The sequence below is a fragment of the Globicephala melas genome, chromosome 17 (assembly GCF_963455315.2).
Source record: "Globicephala melas chromosome 17, mGloMel1.2, whole genome shotgun sequence".
In the NCBI taxonomy this organism is placed as follows: Eukaryota; Metazoa; Chordata; class Mammalia; order Artiodactyla; family Delphinidae; genus Globicephala; species Globicephala melas.
In genome coordinates, this window is record NC_083330.1 from 13,666,586 (window position 1) to 13,687,165 (window position 20,580).

General features: G+C 38.9%; 1 protein-coding gene across 1 annotated transcript in view; it reads left to right on the forward strand.

Moving 5' to 3' along the window:
- The window catches only part of C17H8orf34 (chromosome 17 C8orf34 homolog), a 344,966-nt gene that overhangs the window by 164,387 nt on the left and 159,999 nt on the right, over nucleotides 1-20,580 (forward strand).

Genomic DNA, 20,580 nt, shown 5'->3' on the forward strand with positions numbered 1-20,580 from the left:
TATGTGTGTGTAAGTGTGCCTGTATGCATGTATGTGTGTGAGTGTGTGTGTCCGTGTGTGCATAAGTGTGTATTTGTGCATGTCTTCTATGGAAAGCTGCTACAGGCTGACTTCCGTTTTTTGGTCAGAATGTGTTCATGAAAACCACATACTGGATCTGAGACTCACAAAGTGGATCATATTTTTCCTACCCAAATGATGTTGTAATTTTGGTCTGAATTTAAGACACAGCATCAAATAAATCATAGCTGTAATCAAAACTATAACTACAAAGGGAAAAATTCAGTTACTACAGCCTTTATAAATTATATCATAAAGTTATGAACTGTGGATATAAGTATTATATAAAATGATTATATGTGGGACTCCAATATACAATAAACTGTATATAATGTACTCTACAGACAACTTAGCTTTATCAAATATTTGGTCAAATGTTAAATTATGATAACTATTAATCTTTAATTCATAATTTTACTTGCCATTTTGAAACTGGGAAAACACTTTAAGGAATAATTTATATGACCAGGTCTTTTAAAATAAGGTGGTCTGAAATTTTAACTGTCTTTTGTATATTTTGATAAGTCTCAACTGATCTTCAACTAGGGTTATTTAATGTAAAACTACCTACGAAAATAATTCTTTAAGACTTCATTAAGAACTTTATTCTAAATAATTTAGAGAAAAGAAAAATTGTTTGCATGTTGCATTTGTTGTCTAGAGCTTTATAACAGGTTACCATGCACTTAACATATTGAAACAATACACATTTATCACCTCAGTTTCTTTGGGTCGGGAATCTAGGCACAGCTCAACTGTGTCCTCTACTTCAGGGTTTCTCATAAGGCTATAATCAAGGTGTCAGTCAGGGCTCCTGGGGTCTCTTCTGAAGCTCAACTGGGGAAGAATCTCCCTCCTACTGCTTGTTGATAGAATTCAGTTCCTCAGGGGTGTTGGACTGAGGGCCTCAGTTCCTAATTGGCAATTGGCCAGAGGCCATCCTGAGTTTTTTTGTTGTGTGGGCCTCCACAACGTAGCAACTTGTTTCATCAAAGTGGGCAAGCCAAAAAAGCAATAAAGTGTGCTAACAAGATGGAAGCCACAGTTTTTCATAACCCAACCACGGAAGTGATGTGCAATCAACTTAGCGGCATTCTACTGGTTAGAAGCCGAGATGCTATGTTTAGCCAATTTTCGATGCGAGAGGATTATATAAGGGCTTGGGTACCAGAAAGCAGGGATCAAGACCATCTTAGAGTCATCCTGACACGGATGTGTTCAGCATGTTGATCTTTACTTATCTCTTTTTCTTGTTTTCTTTCTCATGTACAGTGCTCTTGAAGGGAAAAAACTCACAGTATCGTGAGTGGAAAAGGGACCAGAACATATGTGCTTTTTGTATTGCTTATAGAGCAAAGTGGTAGGTTGATGGTATGGTTATAACCTTGATGCTTTCATGATACTAAGAGGCATTGTAATAAATGGTCATGGCAGAAGGTATTTCCTAGGGAAGATGAATCTCAAGGCAGTATCTTTGTTTTACTAATCATGGCGTTGAGTGGGGATGCAAACTGAACATTGAGTTCAGTTGTTACTTCAGAAGGACTGCAGATGAAACTATAGTTAAGAAAGGTGGGGGAATCAAAAAAGAACATATTTTACGTATGGAACAACTAGAGAGAGCAAAAACTGATGAGATGTCTAAGATGTTTAAAGGTGATTTGGGGAGGGTTTTGCTGTGCAAAGTTCAGTTTAACTCTCTCTTCTGTAGACTCATGAAATTTCCAGTAAAAATCTCCATCAGTTAGACATCATTTGAAATGCAGTGAGTGAGCGATGAGATACTGAGATTGGTGTTAAGGCAAAGGCAGAGCAGCCTTGCTGACTAGAGTTCTGTAACATAGACTTAATTGGGAATATAGTGTGAACAGGGTATTATGCTGTGGTTGCGAAAACACGGCCTTAGTGTTCAAGTCCAGGCTGTACCACATACTAGCTGTGTGACCTAATCGAACTAAACTCTCACTCAAATGTCAGAACCCATAGGCTGAACGTGGCTTACACTGTTTGGCTTATACTTTAAATGCCTTCAAAACTGCCCAATCTCCAGCCAATACTCTATTTTTCATACCTACCTCTTTTATTCCTATATGGCACCTGCCTGTAATGCAGGTAAATAAAATAAGCCTTAGTGCAGCGATTCTCAACCTCAGCACTGTGGACATTTTTTTTTTTTAAATATCCTTATTGGAGTATAATTGCTTTACAATGGTGTGTTAGTTTCTGCTGTATAACAAAGTGAATCAGCTATACGTATACATATATCCCATATCTCCTCCCTCTTATGTCTCCCTCCCTCCATCCCTATCCCACCCCCCTAGGTGGTCACAAACCACCAAGCTGATTTCCCTGTGCTATGCGGCTGCTTCCCACTAGCTATCTGTTTTACATTTGGTAGTGTATATATGTCAATGCCACTCTCTCACTTCGTCCCAGCTTACCCTTCCCCCTCCCCGTATCCTCAAGTCCATTCTCTGCATCTGCATCTTTATTCCTGTCCTGCCCCTAGGTTCTTCAGAACCACTTTTGTTTTTTGTTTTAGATTCCATATATAAGTGTTAGCATATGGTATCTGTTTTTCTCTTTCTGACTTAATTCACTCTGTATGACAGTCTCTAGGTCCATCCAACTCACTACAGATAACTCAATTTCATTTCTTTTTATGGTGGAGTAATATTCCATTGTATATATGTGCCACATCTTCTTTATCCATTCATCTGTCGATGGACACTTAGGTTGCTTCCGTGTCCTGGCTATTGTAACTATTGTAGAGCTGCAATGAACATTGTGGTACATGAGCCTTTGGATTATGGTTTTCTCAGGGTATGTGCCCAAGTAGTGGGATTGCTGGCTTGTATGGTAGTTCTATTTTTAGTTTTTTAAGGAATCTCCGTACTGTTCTCCATAGTGGCTGTATCAATTTACATTGCCACCAACAATGCAAGATGGTTCCCTTTTCTCCACACCCTCTCCAGCATTTACTGTTTGTAGATTTTTAGATGATGGCCATTCTGACTGGTGTGAGATGATACCTCATTGTACTTTTGATTTGCATTTCTCTAATGATTAGTGATGTTGAGCATCCTTTCATGTGTTTGTTGGCAATCTGTATATCTTCTTTGGAGAAATGTCGACTTAGGTCTTCTGCCCGTTTTTAGATTGGGTTGTTTCTTTTTTTTTGGTATTGAGCTGCATGAGCTGCTTGTAAATTTTGGAGATTAATCCTTTGTCAGTTGCTTCGTTTGCAAATATCTTATCCCATTCTGAGGGTTGTCTTTTCGTCTTACTTATGGTTTCCTTTGCGGTGCAAAAGCTTTTAAGTTTCATTAAGTCCCATTTGTTTATTTTTGTTTTTATTTCCCTTTCTCTACGAGATGGGTCAAAAGGGATCTTGCTGTATTTATGTCATAGAGCATTCTACCTATGTTTTCCTCTAAGAGTTTTATAGTATCTGGCCTTACATTTAGGCCTTTAATCCATTTTGACTTTATTTTTGTGTACGGTGTTAGGGAGTGTTCTAATTTCATTCTTTTACATGTAGCTGTCCAGTTTTCCCAGCACCACTTATTGAAGAGGCTGTCCTCTCTACATTGTATATTCTTGCCTTCTTTATCAATGATAAGATGACCATATGTGCATGGGTTTATCTCTGGGCTTTCTATCCTGTTCCATTGATCTATATTTCTGTTTTTGTGCCAGTACCATACTGTCTTGATTACTGTAGCTTTGTAGTATAGTTTGAAGTCAGGGAGCCTGATTCCTCCAGCTCCATTTTTTTCCCCTCAAGATTCTTTGATGATTCGGGGTCTTTTGTATTTCCATACAAATTGTGAACTTTTTGGTTCCAGTTCTGTGAAAAATGCCATTTGTAGTTTGATAGGGATTGCATTGAATCTGTAGATTGCTTTGGGTAGTAGAGTCATTTTCACAATGTTGATTCTTCCAATCCAAGAACATGGTATATCTGGCCATCTGTTTGTATCATCTTTAATTTCTTTCATCAGTATCTTATAACTTTCTGCATATAGGTCTTCTGTTTCCTTAGGTAGGTTTATTCCTAGGTATTTTATTCTTTTTGTTGCAGTGGTAAATGGGAGTGTTTCCTTAATTTCTCTTTCAGATTTTTCATCATTAGTGTATAGGAATGTAAGAGATTTCTGTGCATTAATTTTGTGTCCTGCTGCTCTACCAAATTCATTGATTAGCTCTAGTAGTTTTCTGGTAGCATCTTTAGGATTCTTTATGTATAGTATCATGTCATCTGCAAACAGCGTCAGTTTTAGTTTTTTGTTCCAATCTGGATTCTGTTTATTTCTTTTTCTACTCTGATTGCTACGGCTAAAACTTCCAAAACTATGTTGAATAATAGTGGTGAGAATGGGCAACCTTGTCTTGTTCCTGATCTTAGTGGAAATGGTTTCAGTTTCTCACCATTGAGGATGATGTTGGCTGTGGGTTTGTCATATATGGCCTTTATTATGTTGAGGTAAGTTCCCTCTATGCCTAATTTCTGAAGGGTTTTTATCATAAATGTGTGTTGAATTTTGTTGAAAGCTTTTTCTGCATCTGTTGAGATGATCATATGGTTTTTATCCTTCAGTTTGTTAATATGGTGTATCACATTGATTGATTTGCATATACTGAAGAATTGTTGCATTCCTGGGGTAAACCCCACTAGATCACGGTGTTTGATCCTTTTAGTGTGCTATTGGATTCTGCTTGCTAGTATTATGTTGAGGATTTTTGCATTTATGTTCATTAGTGATATTGGCCTGTAGTTTTCTTTCTTTGTGACATCTTTGTCTGGTTTTGGTATCAGGGTGATGGTAGCCTCATAGAATGAGTTTGAGAGTTTTCCTCTCTCTGAGTTTGGGAGTGTTCCTCCCTCCTGTAGGAAGAGTTTGAGAAGGATAGGTGTTAGCTCTTCTCTAAATGTTTGATAGAATTCGCCTGTGATGCCATCTGGTTCTGGGCTTGGATTTGTTGGAAGATTTTTGATCAGTTTCAATTGCAGTGCTTGTGATTGGTCTTTTTATATTTTCTATTTCTTCCTGGTTCAGTCTCAAAAGGTTGTGCTTTTCTAAGAATTTGTCCATTTCTTCCAGGTTGTCCATTTTATTGGCAAATAGTTGCTTGTAGTAATGTCTCATGATCCTTTGTATTTCTGCAGTGTCAGTTGTCACTTCTCTTTTTGCATTTCTAATTCTATTTATTTGAGTCTTCTCCCTTTTTTTTTGATGAGTCTGGCTAATGGTTTATCAATTTTGTTTATCTTCTCAAAGAACCAGCTTTTAGTTTTCTTGATCTTTGCTATTGTTTCTTTCATTTCTTTTTCATTTATTTCTGATCTGATCTTTATGATTTCTTTCCTTCTGCTAACTTTGGATTTTTTTTGTTCTTCTTTCTCTAATTGCTTTAGGTGTAAGGTTAGGTTGTTTATTTGGGATTTTTCTTATTTCTTGAAGTAAGATTGTATTGGTATAATCTTTCCTCTTAGAACTGCTTTTGCTGCATCCCATAGGTTTTAGGTCGTTGTGATTTCATTGTCATTTGTTTCTAGGTATTTTTTGATTTCCTCTTTGATTTCTTCAATGAGCTCTTGGTTATTTAGTAGTGTATTGTTTAGCCTCCATATTTTTTTAATTTTTACCGATTTTTTTCCTGTTATTGATATCTAGTCTCATAGCATTGTTGTCAGAAAATATACTTGATACGATTTCAATTTTCTTAAATTTACCAAGGCTTGATTTGTGACCCAAGATATGATCTATCCTGGAGAATGTTCCATGAGCACTTGAGAAGAAAGTGTATTCTGTTGTTTTTGGATGGAATGTCCTCTAAATATCAATTAAGTCCATCTTGTTTAATGTATCGTTTAAGGCTTGTGTTTCCTTATTTATTTACATTTTGGATGGCCTGTCCATTGGTGAAAGTGGGGTGTTAAAGTCCCCTACTATGATTGTGTTACTGTGTATTTCCCCTTTTAGGGCTGTTAGCATTTGCCTTATGAATTGCAGTGCTCCTATGTTGGGTACATAAATATTTACAGTTGTTATATCTTCTTCTTGGATTGATTCCTTGATCATTATGTAGTGTCCTTCTTTGTCTCTTGTAATAGCCTTTATTTTAAAGTCTATTTTGTCTGATATGAGAATTGCTATGCCAGCTTTCTTTTGATTTCCATTTGCATGGAATATCTTTTTCCATCCCCTCACTTTCAGTCTGTATGTGTCCCTAGGTCTGAAGTGGGTCTCTTGTAGACAGCATATATACAGGTTTTATTTTTGTGTCCTTTCCTCCAGTCCATGTCTTTTGGTTGGGGTATTTAATGTATTTACATTTAAGGTAGTTATTGACATGTATGTTCCTATTATCATTTTTTTAATTGTTTTGGGTTTTTTATTGTAGGTCTTTTCCTTCTCTTGTGTTTCCTGTCTAGAGAAGTTCCTTTAGCATTTGTTGTAAAGCTGGTTTGGTGGTGCGGAATTCTCTTACCTTTTGCTTGTCTGTATGGTTTTAATTTCTCTGTCGATTCTGAATGTGATCCTTGCTGGGTAGAGTAATCTTGGTTGTAGGTTTTTTCCCTTTCATGACTTTAAATATGCCCTGCCACTCCCTTCTGGCTTGCAGAGTTTCTGCTGAAAGATCAATGGTTAACCTTATGGGGATTCCCTTGTATGTTATTTGTTGCTTTTCCCTTGATGCTTTTAATATTTTTTCTTTGTATTTGATTTTTGATAATTTGATTATTATGTGTCTTGGCATGTTTCTCCTTGGATTTATCCTGTATGGGACTCTCTGTGCTTTCTGGACTTGATTGACTATTTCCTTTCCCATATTAGGTAAGTTTCAACTATAATCTCTTCAACTATTTTCTCAGTCCCTTTTTTTTTCTCTTCTTCTCGAACCTCTGTAATTCAAATGTTGGTGCATTTAATGTTGTCCCAGAGGTCTCTGAAACTGTCCTCAATTCTCATTCTTTTTTCTTTATTCTTCTCTGCAGTAGTTATTTCCACTATTTTATCTTCCAGGTCACTTATCTGTTCTTCTGCCCCAGTTATTCTGCTACTGATTCCTTCTAGAGAATTTTTAATTTCATTTATTGTGTTGTTCATCATTGTTTGTTTGCTCTTTAGTTCCTCTAGATCCTTGTTAAATGTTTCTTGTATTTCCTCCATTCTATTTCCAAGGTTTTGCATCATTTTACTCTCATTACTCTGAATTCTTTTTCAAGTAGACTGCCTATTTCCTCTTCATTTGTTTGGTCTGGTGGATTTTTACCTTGCTCCTTCATCTGTTATGTATTTCTCTGTCTTCTCATTTTGCTTAACTTACTGTGTTTGGGGTCTCCTTTTTGCAGGCTGCAGGTTGATAGTCCCCGTTGTTTTTGGTGTCTGCCCCCAGTGGGTAAGATTGTTTTAGTGGGTAATGTAGGATTTCTGGTGGAGGGGACTGGTGCCTGTTTTCTGGTGGATGAAGCTGGATCTTTTCTTTCTGGTGGGTAGGATCGCGTCTGGTGGTGTGTTTTGGGATGTCTGTGAACTTACTGTGATTTTAGGCAGCCTCTCTGCTAATGGGTGGGCTTGTGTTCCTGTCTTGCTAGTTGTTTAGCATAGGGTGTCCAGCACTGTAGCTTGCTGGTCGTCGAGTGGAGCTTGGTCTTAGCATTGAGATGGAGATCTCTGGGGGGTCTTTCGCTGTTTGATATTATGTGGGGCTGGGAGGTCTCTGGTGGAGCAACGTCCTGAACTCGGCTCTCCCACCTCAGAGGCTCAGGCCTGACACCTGGCTGGAGCACCAAGACCCTGTCAGCCACATGACTTCGAAGAAATGTGAGAAAAAAAAAAGAAAGAAAGAAAATAAAGTTATTATAAAAAAATTATTAAAATTAAAAAGTAAAAAAAAACAAATGAAAGAAAAAGAGAAGAGAGCAACCAAACCAAAACACAAAACCACCACTAATAACAAGTTCTAAAAACTTAAAAAAAAAACCCGAAAACTGACAGACAGAACCCTAGGACAAATGGTAAAAGCAAACCTATACAGACACAATCGCAAAAAGAAGCATACACATACACACTCACAAAAAGAGAAAAAAGAAAAATATATATATATACAAAATTAAAAAGACAGCAACCAAATCAATAAACAAATCTGCCAATGATTATAAGCTGTAAATACTAAACTAAGATAAACATAAAACCAGAAACAAATTAGATGCAGAAAGCAAACCCCAAGTCTGTAGTTGCTCCCAAAATCCACCACCTGAATTTGGTATGATTTGTTGTCTATTCTGGTGTTCCACAGATGCAGGTACATCAAGTTGACTGTGGAGGTTTAATCCGCTGCTTCTGAGGCTGCTGGGAGAGATTTCCCTTTCTCTTCCTTGTTCTCACAGCTCCCGGGGCTCAGCTTTGGATTTGGTCCCGCCTCTGCGTGTAGGTCGCCGGAGGGCGTCTGTTCCCGCTGAGACAGGATGGGGATAAAGGAGCCGCTGATTCTGGGGCTCTGGCTCACTCAGGCGGGGGTGGGGGGAGAGAGGGGTATGGAACGTGGGACGAGCCTGTGGCAGCAGATGCCAGCATGACATTGCACCAGCCTGAGGCGCACCGTGCGTTCTCCTGGGGAACTTGTCCCTGGGTCACGGGACCCTGGCAGTGGCGGGCTGCACAGGCTCCCCGGAAGGGGGGGTGTGGAGAGTGACCTGTGCTCGCACACAGGCCTCTTGGTGGCGGCAGCAGCAGTCTTAGCGTCTCATGCCCGTCTCTTGTGTCCGTGCTGATATCCACGGCTCACGCCCATCTCTGGAGCTCGTTTAGGCGGCGCTCTGAATCCCCTCTCCTTGTGCACCCCGAAACAATGGTCTCCGGCCTCTTCGGCAGGTCTAGAGTTTTTCCCGGACTCCCTCCCGGCTAGCTGTGGTGCACTAGCCCCCTTCAGGCTGTGTTCACACAGCCAACCCCAGTCCTCTCCCTGGGGTCTTCCCTCCAAAGCCCAAGCCTCAGCTCCCAGCCCCCGCCCGCCCCGGTGGGGGAGCAGACAAGCCTCTCGGGCTGGTGAGTGCTGGTCGGCACTGATCCTCTGTGTGGGAATATCTCCACTTTGCCCTCTGCAGCCCTGTTGCTGCGCTCTCCTCCGTGGCTCCAAAGCCTCCCCCCCCGCCCCCCGCCCAGTCTCCACCAGAGAAGGGGCTTCCTAGTGTGTGGAAACTTTTCCTCCTTCACAGCTCCCTCCCAGAGGGGCTGGTCCCATCCCTATTCTTTTGTCTCTGTTTTTTCTTTTTTGTTTTGCCCTACCCACGTACATGGGGAGTTTCTTGCCTTTTGGGAAGTCTGAGGTCTTTTGCCAGTGTTCAGTAGGTGTTTTGTAGGAGTTATTCCACATGTAGATGTATTTTTGATGTATTTTTGTGGAAGAAGGTGATCTCCATGTCTTACTCGTCCGCCATCTTGAAGTTCCCCCAGCACTATTGCCATTTGGGGCTGGATAATTCTTTGTTGTGAAGGACTGTTCTGTACCCACTAGGTTCCAGTGGCGTCAACCCCCCACCCTCCTTTAAGTTATGACAACCAAAAATGTCTTCAGGTGGTGTCCTGTGTCTGCTTGTACTGGAGGGAGGAATAAATCACCCATGATTGAGAACCACTGCCTTAGAGGGTTGTTTTGTGGAGCAAAATGAAGTGTGACATCTCAAAGCACCTAAAAGGGTACTTAAAGTGTAATAGGGACTCAACAAATGATGGTTTTCCTCTAAAATTTGGCATTGGAGAATAGTATCTTATACATGGAGTTAACTCAGTGTAAGTCTGCTGAAACATGGAAGGCAAATAGTCCTGTGTTAATAATAATTTATGTAGCTACTAATTTGAGAAATCATTTGTTACAGGTATTTGTGTGTATACATAAAAGGTGACCCTCACCTCTAAAGCCAGACCAATCAGACTTCAATTGCTGTCTGTTCCAATTAATACTGTGTGCTCTGGGGAAGTCCTTCACACTTCCTGAGGGACTTTATCTGTAAAATACCTTATTAATAAAATGGAGTAACAGTGACATGGATATCATGGTGTTGGATGATTCAGTCACTCATTCATTCAATGTATACAATGTATACTCAGACTATATAGTCTGAATAGTCATTCAGAGATAGTCTCTGCCATGTTGAGAATTCGTTAGTGAGGAATCAAATGATGAACAAATAAATTAAAAATGTAATAATTCCAGGATGTAACAGTTGTTCTGAAGATAAACAGAGATAACAAGGATAAAGAATAATAGAAGATGCTCTCTTAGACAGAGTAGTCAAGGAAATCCCCTCTTATAAGGCAGTATTTGAGTAGAGACTTGAATGAAGGGAGAGAAAGGCAGTATGGTCATATCTGGGGCAAGGGCACCCGAGGAAGAAAACACAGCAAGTGCAGAGACCTGAAGATATTAATGATCTTAGATTGTTCATGGCACAGGAAGAGGCTAGGGTTGCTATAGGGAGTATATTGCATAGTCAGTTCATTCACTTTTAGATTTTTATGTTTTTTTTTTCTTATCACCAAATACTCTTCTTTAGGAAACTCAAAAATTTATATAATGTAGGAAGTGAGATGAGGTTCTTAGGTGGTATCATCCTGCATGACATGCTATTAAAGAACAGTTCCATGGAGGCAACTGTCCAAGAAAATGGAACAAGATGAAAATAATCTTGTAGAATTTAATGTGTGGTGGCAACGTTTTGTGGCTTGAAGTGTAAGGGATGAGAACAGCATGTGAATTCCAAGAAAGCATCACAGAATGGAAAGTGGATTTACAATGTGTCAGACAGGGTGGCAACATCTTGTGGCATGTGGCTCGTATCTCGGTGATGGGAAAGGTATGTCCTGTGACTGCTTCTCGCCTGTGGCACACCACAAGGGAGAAGGAGTTGGCAGCCGTACCCAAAATACATCAGCAGCAAGTTTAGCATATGACCAGCCACGATCTTCTTTTTTTATTTTTCCTAAAATGTGATTCTTTTTTTACTTATCCCAAAGGGCTCTACATAAAACAGAAATGAAGGAAGATTGAAGGAGAGAGGATAGGAAGCAGTTATGAGACTTAACATCTTTTTTAGACTAACCATATTGGATTTAGGGTCCCAACACATGTGACAAGCATACTAAAATACTTTTTTATATTTTATTTTTACTTTTTAACATGCGTTTAGTTGGTTAAAATTTGCTTCATTGAGAATATTGCATGGTGGGTTGAAACTCTCAGTATCGACAAGCGCAAAGTTCAGAGGAGGGTCGCCAAGTACAAAGGAAATAAAACGGAGGACGGTTGGAGTGAAGGAAGTCTACTCGGCTGAGGCTTTAGTGAAGGAAGGGTACTATCAAAACTGGAGACTTAAGCAAAAAGAACTTCAGAATACAAGAGAAGAAAGAGGAAAAGAGGGTGATGGCGGGAGGTGTTCACCACCAAGACCTGTTACACTTGAAATCCAAGAAAAAGGTAAACTAACAACAAATTCTGAGTTTAATCACTAACCTCGTAGCAATCTAGTTTTATGTGTTTGTGTCAGGTATGTGAGGTCAACTGACTTCAGGCAGAATCACCTTTACCAAAGACAAGTTTAGAGCATGGATACTGAACTGTATAGTATTGGGACTATAGCAATTAGGGTATGAATGGATCATACTCTCTCCAAAGGGCTTATTTCGAGTTAGCAAATTATGTAAATAATGCAGAAACACTTATCAAAATGAACTCAGTTGATACTTGTGGTCTGGATCAAGAATAAAAATATCATCCAGGGCTTCCCTGGTGGTGCAGTGGTTGAGAGTCCGCCTGCCGATGCAGGGGACACGGGTTCGTGCCCCGGTTCGGGAGGATCCCACATGCCGCGGAGCGGCTGGGCCCGTGAGCCATGGCCGCTGAGCCTGCGCGTCCGGAGCCTGTGCTCCGCAACGGGAGAGGCCACAACAGTGAGAGGCCCGCGTACTGCAAAAAAAAAAAAAAAAAATGCTTGAAAATATTATCCAGTATGGCATAGGGTGTAATTATTAGGTTTATGGTCAAAAGTTCATTAGCAAGCAACAAATTGATACAGTGCACATAGGAACTTCCCAACATAAGACCTTACTTATTTAATACAGAGCCTGTGGGAACATAAAAATTATATTAAATAGCCTTCATAAGTCGTTTAGAAACAAACAAAAAAATAAGTGTTAGTGTGATGTATCGCCTGTAATGGCTGAAATAATGCTTACTGTAACATAATGGTACCTAATAGGGTAAGTAATCATCCCATAACTAAACCATTGGGATGAGAAATGCTTTCTCACTATTGAGAGAGATAAATGATACGAGTGCTTTAGCCAGAGACATGTCCCAGGGGAATTAAAATTAAATACACTTTTAAATGGTGGTTAAAATGATGAGCTCTGCAAGATTTTGTATGATTCTCATTAAAAAATTAAATATTTTACCCATCATGCTACAAATATTAATAATCTGTCTAATCCCAGCCTTTTAGATTAAACAGCCTTCCTTGCCTTGCTCTTGTCTACACTGTGAACCCTGTGCTTGGTTTGCCTCCTTTCTGTTTCCCAGTTCTATTCCTGAACACCTCTACTTAGCTCTGCCAACCTCCCATCTGTGGCCTCCCCCTCCTACCCCTCAAGTCTGGTCCTTGGTGCACCTCCTCTGGCTGTCTCTAGATTTCTGTGTTGGTCGCGAGGTGTCCTCACTTCAATTAGGGCTGTAACCAAGCTTTCAGTCATACCAGACAGTCTGCTTATCAAACTCCACCTGAAATGAGTCCACATGCCTGGAATTTCAGTTATTTTTAAAATAAAGAGACTTGTTCACAACGTATGTCTGTCAAACCTTTAGGGGGTGACAAAAGTTTCAGGAGGAAGTCAGTTTTTTTGTGTATACAATATAATCTTTTGAATTTGTGGTAGGTGCAAATTGAGGAAAATATAGATGTACTCTGATGCAGAAATCAGACTTTGAGTAATGTTTGGGTTGAAATTTGTTAGAAGCACTAGTATTTTCTTACGGAATGGAAGGAGAAAACCACTCCCAGATGTCTTAATTTTTCTGACTAACAGAGAAGGCTTCACAATTTATGTAATGATGGGTTCAATGAACACAAGTCTTGGGATTCATTTGCAATCTAAGCAAACAAGTTCCAGCCCATAAGTTTTTACAAATGTTTGTGATCATCATGTATTTGGCTGTTGATGGTCAAAGAAATTAAACAGGAACTGGTAGCTAACAAAAAATATCTCAGAAAGTTTTTTGCTCTTTTCAGTTAACACTAGAAGACAGAGAACGAATGTAAATTTAAGTTTACATAAACATTTTCCCTAACCCACTGGCCAAATCACTTTCTTTGTTTATTGATCTCATGTGGTCAAGGAAAGTAAATATTCTGTAACCTACTCTCTCTCATTAAAAAGGGAAACTTCAACTCAGCTTTTAAATTCCACCAAACTTTTTAAAATGCAATGCTAACTTAAATTTTTTAAACTAAGTTTATTCTAAAAAATTCCAGCCTGTAATTTCTCATGTCTACCATTTTGTTCTTATCAATTATGAATCTAGTTAAGCCATACTACACTGATATACTGAGAAAGAAAACCGAACTCATATTGGAGGCATGATTGTAGAAATAGAGAAGCAATAGAAGCATGGCCTCGACATCCTTCTTCCACCTTTCAACCAGAATTTATCCCAGCAAAGTGAATTATGTTTTGCTCTCAATTCTTTCTTTCCCTTTTTTAAGGAAATAGTTTAGCTGTCTCACATAACAAAAAAGTATTCATAAATATTTTATTAAAACCTGTCTCATTTCTTATATGTTTTCTTAACATTTGTTTTATTTTTTTAATAATTCACTCAGCATATATAACATCTGTTTAAAATATTTGACCAAATCAGCTCTATCGACGTAAATCAACCAAACAGTTGCAATACAGGGAAAAACTGCCGTATAATTCTTGTGTAACCCATCACTGAGTCACTGTGAAGGGACTTATGTTTGGAAAGCTTTTAATTTTTGTTCCTAGAAACAGATGTGAAAATTCACTCATATCCCACATTGTCTAGTTCAAGCAGCTGTAAATTATTTCATGGATTACACTTGAATGAAATGAAAGTCCTGGGATTATTTCATCTAGGCAGCAGTTATTTCCTTAAATTAAATGAAAACAATTCTTTGCTTGATTAATTCTTGGTTATTTGGATTACGTGAAGTGCTCATGTCTTTAGTCATAAATTAGTTCATTTTTCTCTGTAGTAACCCTGTGATTCAAAAGGTGCATCACAAGTTTATCGGCTACCTTTAAAAATAAATTACTGCTTTGGGCTTTCTATTGTGAAAAAGAATAAATATGGTGCTCTTCTTTTAAATATAATATTCATATAATGCACACATGTCACTTGTAAAGAAAGTTAGACATAAGAAGTGTCACTGCTTGCTTTTAACTGCTGGGCTGATAATTCTATCAGCTTTTCTCAGCCATATGGTCTATAGCTTCATTCCACACTCCATTACTCCAGACTTGCCCTTCTAACTGCCTACCAAATATCCATATGGATATCTTGACGATAGCTCCATCTAAGCATGTGTGAAACCAAAGATGTTATCTCTTCCTATATTCCCTGACAGTGGTAATATGGAGAAACCTGCAAGGATTTCACATGCAGTCATTCACGACAACCTGTTGACTCTTCCTCTGAAATTACCTTCTGATGCATTTCTCTCTCTTGCTACTGTTACTTCCTTACCCCAGGCCCTCAGCAGCTGGTACATCCATTATGGAGGATACAGGCTTCTTCCCGCCTCAACTCCTTGTTTCCGGTTTTCACTTTGCCAAATGGCTGTAGGCAAGTGCAACACATGTATTCCTTCAAAAACCAATTTTCCAAAAGCCAATTCCACATAAAGATCAACTTGTCAAATAGTTAATTAACCAAGTTTATCAAATTATACAAAAATCTTCTCTTGAGACAGGTGTCTGATAAGTGCTCCGAGTGACATCTCAGGGGAGCTCAGGCCTATCATTTGCAGAAAAAAAAGTCTTGTAGTCAGCAAATATCAGTGAATGCCTACCCTGTGCTAGACACATTTCTAAGACAGTGAGATTACAATAGTATAAGTGAGAAAAACTTATTTCCTATCTCTAGTTATCAGAAAAGCAATTTTGTAAATTTAGAAAATTGTTTATTTCAATAAGTACATCTACAATGATCTCTATAAAACACAGATTCAATGACTCTATCTCCCTTCATCATCTGAGACTAAACCCTTTTCCAGTATTACATTCTTCTATCCCTATACATCTCAAGTTACGGTCATATAGCTGTATAACTTTCCCTGATATACTATGTCCCTTCAAATCTCTGCTTTTTCAAGTTCCTACATCCCTCTGAAGAGTCCTTTACCACCTCGTCTGGCTTGTATACTTTTACTCAACTGTTACCTAATTATTCCTTCCTAATAATTCCTTTATCATTTAGGTTTCAGTTAGGAAACTGAAACTAACCTACATGATTAAAATAGAATATTGTCAAGTGCTGACAGATAATACTTGGCCGTTTCATGGGTTTGTTTTTAACTTCAGTTAGTTGATTTTTCATATGTTTTCCATAACATACAAAACATTTATTTTTGTTTTTTTTCTGGGATAGAGCTGATCACATTACCTTATAGTTACATCTAACTTCTTAACTAGACATTAACAGTCACTACAGAGTTTGACTTCAAAGTATCGAAATAGAACAAGTATATTTTAAAAAATTCCCATGAGGTTATTTTTACATAATCTTTCTCTACCACTGTTACCTTAAGAATCATGAGATTCCTTGATGAAAAAAGTATTACTGCTTGCTTCAAAGAAATTTCTAGTTGGCTAGAGTCTCTCCTTAATATTGCTGACTTTGGGAACTCTGATGTCCCTTCCGTGTGACAGACCTTTAGATATTTGAAGTTGGCCATTTGTGGAGATATGCATTTAGCTTGGGGAGCATATTTGGCTTTCTCTGCTTGGTTCTGAGTTGGGCAAAAGGAGGGGACGTGGCCTCTATGAACCAGGACCTGAGTGCTTTGGGCCAACTGCTGCAGATGTTGTGATTTGGCTTCACTGATCGTTTCCATCAGAGGTTGTGGGTCTCTGTTCTAATGTCATATATGATCTTTCCATTGTCTTTTTGTACGTTCAGTCTCTCTTCTCTTTTAGTCATTCTCTCCCTGGCAGGAAGTTGGCCAAAAGACAAGACTCAAGATTCAAATCTTCACTGCTTCATGACTGTCGACTTGTCTCCATAGTCAGTTTTATCACAAGAGCTTCTTAATCTTTTTGGTGTTGTATTAAAATGGTGATCATCTGATGAGAGAGGGGCTGCATAAAAGCATATAAGACTCTGGATAGAGTTCAGTGGACGGGCATCATGACCACTATGACAAAAACAAGAGTAATGAAAAGCGTGTTTAAGATGCTTCAGAACCAAGAACCCAAATTATCCAACCAAGGCTAAGAGAACAATCCCACAAGTCATAAAGATCAGCCTTGGTGAGCCAAGTAGCTTTTTCCTTCAAGTGATAGGTGGCCTTTTCTACCTTACCTGTTTCATTGAGCCAAGTATAGCAAGAACTGTTAGCAATTGCACAGGTACTGTCGTGACTAGTGAACAGGAAATCTAGATTGTCCATCACTGCTCTTGCCAAGGAATTGAGACTGATCTGTATTCCGTCTAAGGTAGAGGTGATATTATTTTTAACTTCTGCCAGAATTAAAATAATCTATGTCTCATAGCCTTTTGTTTGTATGATTCTTATTATTGGAAGCACTGCTTTCATTGTTTGCATAAACAATGAATCAGTAACACCCCCAGGTAAAGTGCCTAAATAATTGAGGGTAACCTCATTTTGGAGCACACATCTGAATTTCCTGCTTTCGTGACTTTAAGAATTAAGGTGTCTGTGCGCAGATAAGTTTTGGAATACTGTTTCTAAAGTGCATGCAATATTAATTTGAGACAAGCAAAACTAGCCATCCTCATTGCAGAGGAAGTAGTATCTGGTAGGAATACATGGATATCCAGGAAAAAAGAAATTATTCATGGCATGAAGTTGAAACCAAGACCTTACATTGGCCTGTTTGCACATTTGTATCTATATTAGTCTCTTCCAGATACTAAGTAATTGGCCCATCATTTTAGGAAATTCTGAATTCAAATTTAGAATTACCTAGGGTCTAATTGATAGATCGTAATAATTTTTTCTTTTTCTGTGAGAGGGCATTGCTAGGAAAGTAGCAAATGACCTTGTTTAAGGTCATTTGTCCACATAAGTGCAAGTGAAATGCCATTGGCTGTAATTCTCTTTGATCTCATTTGTTGAGACTGGAAATAGCCCTAGGTTTTTACCATGGAGGTCTGGTGAGGAATGGCATATCCAGCAATCAGTAAGCTTGAAGGGTACTATTTGGGAAATCTAAGATTGGTGTTAGAATAATTATGCTCTGATCTAACAATTTTAGTAAGAAGGGAATAAAAGGAGAAGGGCCATTATGGGTGAGTGATAACCAGGGGTCTATAGAAATTAGAAGAAGAATGTAAATAAGCAGATAAAAAACAAAATAGTAATTAGGCAAGGGTTTTGGTCCACTATCTTGTGCAGAAGCTGTCCACTATCTGAGGTCATCAGGTTGTTCTGAGGATCTTGGGTCATCTGTCTACTTTGAAGATCAGCTGCTTCTAGAGAATCTTCATTTTGAGGTCCCCTATTAGAGCAGGCTTCCAGTTTTGTTGGTTCTGGATTGTTTCTTTAGTTATGAAATGTGAGCCCAAGGATTCACTCCAGGGAGTTTCCTTCTGTATTTGTTGTTAACAATATCTGATGGAATCCCTTCCAGTGAGGTTCAAGAGCAACTTTTCTCTGTTGTATCTCCCAACAGATGAAACCTTATAGTTGAATGTCATGAAGAGGCTGTTTAAGATGTTTGAATGCAACATTAACCTGTTAGTGATAGGACTGAGTGTAGTCCGTGAGTCTCTTGCAACATTTTGCGATGTCTACATGCATCAGGGCAGAGTATAGTATTGTAGGTAAAATCCTGATGCACTTGGGCCTTCCAGTAACTAGTTCACAGGGAAATAAACAATGTGTTCTCTAGGAGTGGACCATATTGGCATAAGGGTGGGTGGGAGTACCTTTGACCAAGGGAACTCAAGGACTTCTGAAAGTTTTGTTAATTTCATTTCAAGATGTCATTGATTCTTTTCACCTTTCAGAAGTTTGTAGGTGATAACAGCAGTGTGGTTTCTGAGTAAAGGGTAATACTTTACAGAGTTTTTTTTTTTTTTTTATAATATTTCTTGTGAAGTGTGTGTCTTGGTCACTTGATATGAAAGTTTATATTCCCAAGATTGGAATCACAAAATCGACCAGCTTTTTAGCAACTGTAAAGATTATAGCTTTTTGGCAAAGAGATGTTTAAACTCACTCTGAAATTATATAGACATTCGATAACTAAAATATATTCAAATCTCATGAAAAGTGGAAGCTATATAAAATACATCAGGTGTTCAAAGGGCCTTCGAAGCTTTGGTTCCTGGTCATTTCCCACATTCACAGGTTCTCTAGAGTTATGCTGTTGACAAGTCCATGTGACTTAAAATTGACCTCAGCTGTCTTTTTAAAGTTTCCCCAGCCGTGTTGATTTAAGATAGTAACCAATTTAACTGTACCATGATGAGTAGTTTCATGGAGAAATTTAGCTAATATCTATTTGAAACCATCTAGTGCCACTACGCAGCTGTCTTGGGAGCACCAGAGATGATCTGAGTGAAGCTAGAACCACTTTTTTTTTCCATTTTTCTTTTCAAAATGAGGGGCTAAATATTGATATTTTATAATGGTTTATTTGAATTCCTTTAAGGATTCATCCTTTAAGAGTTTAGATAGGATCAAAACCGTTGGTAAGGCTGCTTGTTTGGCAAAATGATCTGCTGGAGTATTTCTTTTAGCTTCCATGTTATTTCTTTTTCACAGCAGCTACCTCTTTATGAAGTAAGAGGGCATCTAAAAGTGTGTTAAACATCTTTTCCATTTTTGATGGAGGTTCCAGCAGAGATGACCCTGTCTTTCCAAAGCATCCCAAAGTCATGGTTTTTCTAAAAAAAAGATGCCTGATATATATTTACTCTGTGGTCTTTGGCTATAGCAGACAAGCTCAAGGAAGTGCAGTGGCTTTGCCCTTTGGGCTGATTTTTCCCTCGGGTAGAGGACTGCATTCTACAGGCAAGCTTAAATTGGTGTTAGCGTGTTCTGCTCCAGTTTCAAGTTTTGAGGTATGATCTGTCAACAAACAACATTAGGTCAGAGTTTTCAATGGGAGTCCTTAAAAACACTGAATGAGGTATAGCAAGTTCCTAACCGAGCTAAGAAAATGTTAAGGTTCCCTTCCCCTGGTGCAGGGAGGAGGGTGGGCAAGTCAAGGTGTCTCAGTGGTGAATAGTAGTGTGATGGGGAGAGTCTAACAGAATCTCATGGGAGGCTAATTAGCTACCTGAAAAGTGTGTGTTCTCAGGCAGTAGTATTGTCTGTGCCGCATGACATGAGGAACCATGAGAAGAGAGGGGCGCTTATAACTAGTTAAGCAGAAGCAGCGCGTTTTGAAGGGGCTACCCCACAACAAGGGGACTATACGTTTACAACCAGGTCAAGGTGATGAGTTGTTTTTGACTCTCATAAAGTTTAAGTTGAACCTCTAAGGACACACCCAGATTGCTCATATGCAAGTAGATGAAAGGATTTCATTTGGGGTTGCCTGTGGAGGTAGTGTGTTGACTAATCTTCTTCAGATAACAGAAGATCTGTTTATGACTTAGACTAGTCACAATCTCAGGAAAATTTGGCACTTGTTTGCCATATTCGGTTGTTAGAAACAAAATTCAGCTGAGTAGATGATTCATGAATCAGGCAGCCTCCAATCTAGCAGGAAGAAAGGAGCTCCAAGGAGCTGTACAAAACTGAAGACTTTTATAGACAGAAGGCAGTGGATGCAGGATGCTATACTAGCAAACAACAGGTTGGTCGTGGCAAGGTCACTTTCCTTTAGGGGACAGCAGGGGTCTATCAGGCAAGTTAACTCACTAGTGCTGACCAGGTGATGCCTGATTGTTTAGGATTCCGTTGCTGAGAAAGCTTAAACTGTGATTAAATTAAGTATCCGTTTGGTAACGTGGGCTTAGCATAAGCAACTTCGTTATGGGCCTGCTGTCCTATTTTTAAGTTAGAAATCCTCTCGATTGTTTTGTGAGAGGCCTAAGATGTTTGGATAGTCTACAGCCTTATCAGGAAAGAGCGATTTCCCTTCTTATATAGGTAGTAACCTCAATCGTGGATTATGTCTTGGCAAAATTATAATTGATCTTTTGAAACTTTATGTCCCTCTTTCGCTAAGGCTGAGAGCAAGTAAATAGAATCCTTTTTACAAGACTCCCTATCCTCTGAATAAAGCAGGAGATCATGTA